This window comes from Gekko japonicus, unplaced genomic scaffold (genome assembly GCF_001447785.1).
Source record: "Gekko japonicus isolate JY-2015 unplaced genomic scaffold, Gekko_japonicus_V1.1 scaffold5516, whole genome shotgun sequence".
NCBI classification, from domain to species: Eukaryota; Metazoa; Chordata; class Lepidosauria; order Squamata; family Gekkonidae; genus Gekko; species Gekko japonicus.
In genome coordinates this window covers 9,745-13,458 of record NW_015166000.1, presented here as the reverse complement: position 1 = coordinate 13,458, position 3,714 = coordinate 9,745, and positions in this window count along the sequence as shown.

The window sequence follows — 3,714 nt, the reverse complement described above, 5'->3', positions numbered from 1 at the left end:
CTCTTCCACAGAGCCAGGGCCTCTATCCAAAGAGGCGAAGGTCTCAAGGAGGCCCTTGGGTTAGAAGAGGCCTCCTTGACCGGGAGAACGTCACCACCGTTAGCTGAGCAGAGCGGTCAGATCCTGTCCACAGAATGGGTTTCGTGTGCTGTTTACAGACCGGCTCAGGGGAAAACACTCTGGAGCAGAATAAGGCCCTCTTGGGCCAGGTGGGCGTGAAGCCAAAAAACTAGTCCTCAGAAGCTAGTATGAATGGTCGTGTAACTGGGGCATTTCTGAGAAGTCACCTGGGTTTAAGGAACGTGCTTTATTTCCACCACCCCCCCTTTTCATCTCGCTCTAGAGTATATCGACACTACAAACTCCCACGGACACCCCCTCCCCCAGGACCTTGTTTCCAGTCACCGCAGGGGTCCACAACATCTTTGAGCCTGCAGACGCCTTTGGAATTCTGACCCTGCATGGTGGGTAGGGCTGCCAGGTCACTGAGGGACGCTCTAGCATTCAGTCTTAAAACTCTATAATACGATAGAGTTTTAAGGTCAACCACTAGAGCGTCCCCCGACGACATGCCTGGTGTGATAATGTCACCTGGAAATGACGTCGTCATGCCGGGCACGTCATTGAGGGACGCTCTAGCGTTCAGTCTTAAAACTCTATGGTATGATAGAGTTTTAAGGTCGACCACTAGAGTGTCCCCTGACAACATGCCTGGCGCGATAATGTCACCTGGAAGCGATGTCGTCATGCCGGGCACATCACTGAGGGACGCTCTAGTGTTCAGTCTTAAAACTCTATGGTACCATAGAGTTTTAAGGTCGACCACTAGAGTGTCCCCTGACAACATGCCTGGCGCGATAATGTCACCTGGAAGTGACGTTGTCATGCCGGGCACATCATTGAGGGACGCTCTAGCGTTCAGTCTTAAAACTCTATGGTACCATAGAGTTTTAAGGTCGACCACTAGGGCGTCCCCCGACGACATGCCTAGTGTGATAATGTCACCTCTGGTTGACATCATTGTGCCAGGCACATCAGCCCGATTCAGGCCCTTTGGGGATGGAGTTCCCCCCGGCGGCCAGATCTGGGCTGGTGTGTTGGGGGACCCTAGAGCAGACCAACCCCCTCCCCTTAGTGGTGGGTGCAGCCACAAAATGGGTGCCTGCAGGAGGTGGAGCCAGCCACAAAATGGCTGCTGCAGGAGGTGGAGCCGGCCACCAAATGGCTGCCGCAGCCTACTTTCCAGTCACACAGTGGAGATCCTTGCGCTGTGGTGACAGCTGCTGCCAAAGCAATGGGTTTTTTTTTTTTAAATGCATAGCCAATCAGAAGCCTTGCTGGGCAAAAGCCCCACCCGGCCCCGCCCACTTCCTAAAAGCTTTCGGCAGGTCCCTGGAGAGGTGTCTGTGGAGACACTGAGGACCCCCAATTGGGAGTGTGGGTGGTCTTTGGGGTCTCTCCGGTGTGGCTGCAAGACTTGGTGCCGTTGGGTTTTTTCCACCCTGGCTCCCGTCAGCAGCCTTTGGCCGCCCGCTGACAGCTCTGGCTTTTGAACGCTCGCCTCCCGCCCGCCAGACGCCAGGACCGTGCGGCTTGCTGGCTCTGCCGCCTCGTGGCGTGACTCTGCTTCCCAGTCGGACTTTGGCAGCCACTTGCCAACATTTTCCCTTAGAGGGGTTTGCTCCAAAGCGTGTTTAGTTTGGGCCTCTTTGCAATATTTTGGGTCGGCCACTCTGCTTGCCTTGGCCGTTTGGGCTCGCAAAGCCTTCCGCCCACTGAAGGGGCAGTCTGCTTGGGGTCAGGTTGCCAGCAATGCTCCCTCTAAGCTGTGGAGTCCTGTGAGCAAAAATCCTACTTTGTGAGCTACCGGCATGGAAGTTGTGAGTGAGTGGTTTGGCTGCTGCATAAATGAGTCTGCTCTGGATCTTGTGAGCAAAAATCCTACTTTGTGAGCGACCGGCATGGGAGTTGTGAGTGAGTGGTTGGGCTACTGCACAAATTAGTCTGCTCTGGAGCCCTCCTTCCTGAGCCAAGACAAAAATGTGTGAGCCGGAGGCTAAAAAACTGTGAGCTGGCTCACACTGACTCAGCTTAGTGGGAACGCTGGTCACGATAAGAGGTTTATAAAATTAGGGTCTCACAGATCAGGTGCTGTCTGGATTAATGCATTTTACTGAAGGGGGGGCGGGTATGACAGAGAAAGCAATCAATACAAAGCAGCCCAGAGACTTCACTGCCGGCGAGGACTTCCATCCCAGGTCCCAGACCGGGATGCTGGGTAGCACTGGCCACTTCGGACGGAGGTGCCATGCGTCTTGCAAAGACTGCTGTTGAGAGCTCCTTGCTTAATGATGCACAGCAGAGCACGTCGTCGTGCTTTCTTCCCTGGCACATCTTTCTTTCTGAGGATAATAGGTGGTCAAGGGATAAAGTGCTTGTCTGCCAGGGCTCTTTTTGTAGAAAAAGCCCAGCAGGAACTCATTAGCCTAATAGGCCACACCCAACAGCAGAAACTCATTAGCCTATTGGGCCACACCCCTGACAGCACAGCTCATTGGCACATTAGGCCGCACCCCCATGTTACCAGAAGTGTGCTCATCCAGCCACACCCACCTTTTGCTTCTTATTCTGTTGACCTTGTTTGTGGTCAAAACCCAGGGCTTTTTTGGTAGCAGGAACTCCTTTGCATGTTAGGCCACACACCCCTAATGTAGCCAGTCCTAATGAGTTCCTGCTGTTGGGTGTGGCCTATTATGCTAATGCGTTCCTGCTGGGCGTGGCCAACTTGGGAGCCAGCCGGAACTCCGCTCCTGTGCGTTCCTGCCCAAAAATAGCCCTGCTTGTCTCCAAATGTCGGATGAGTGTGAATTTGGCCCAGGCTGTGAACATGCCTGGTTTGCAGAATTTTAATCGCCAGATTTGGGACTTGTGTGACCCACGTTGGGTTTTATGGTACAGAGATTCCAGCTTCGGTTGTATTCTCGGCCGTCTGGACTCTGTGCCCTAGTCCGTGGCACTCCCCACTGGAGGCCAGGCCAGCGTGCTTTGCAGTGGCTCTCATCGTGTGCAAAAGTCTAACCTGATCGGAGTTGTGGATCACTGCTGTGCGAAGGGCCCAAGCAGTTTGACTTCTGACCCTGGTCCTTCCTAACGCACGAGGCCGCCTCCTGCTCGGGTGGAGGTCTGTCAAGGTCTGTCCTGTCTCCTCTGGCAGAGAAAGAGTAGGTCTTTTGCATCCCACGGTTCCCAGTCCTTTCAATGAGAAATGGCAGGATTTGAACCTGGGACCTTCTGCATGCCAAGCGGGCGCTCTTTTCCGCTAAGCTCCCGACCCCCCCCCCTTATTCTCGAAATGAAAAAATGTAACAGACTTGGCCCAGCCTTCCCCAGCGGGATTGCAAGACTAGATCTAATGGGTGGAAACTACAAGGGAGTCGATACCGGCTAAATATCAGGAGAAACTTCCTGACTGTCAGAGTGGTTGAGCAGTGGAACAGTCTGCCTTGGGAGGGGGTGGAGGCTCCTTCGCTGGACGTTTTCAAGCGGAGGCTGGATGACCCTCTTTCGGGTATGTTGTAGGTATGTAGGGCTGTCTTTTGGCTACGCTCCTGCAGAGTGCAGGGGGTTGGACTAGATGACCTGCAAGTTCCCTTCAAACTCTGACATTCTATGGTTCTATGAAGTTTGTTCAGTGTGGTGAGGATATGCGGGCCA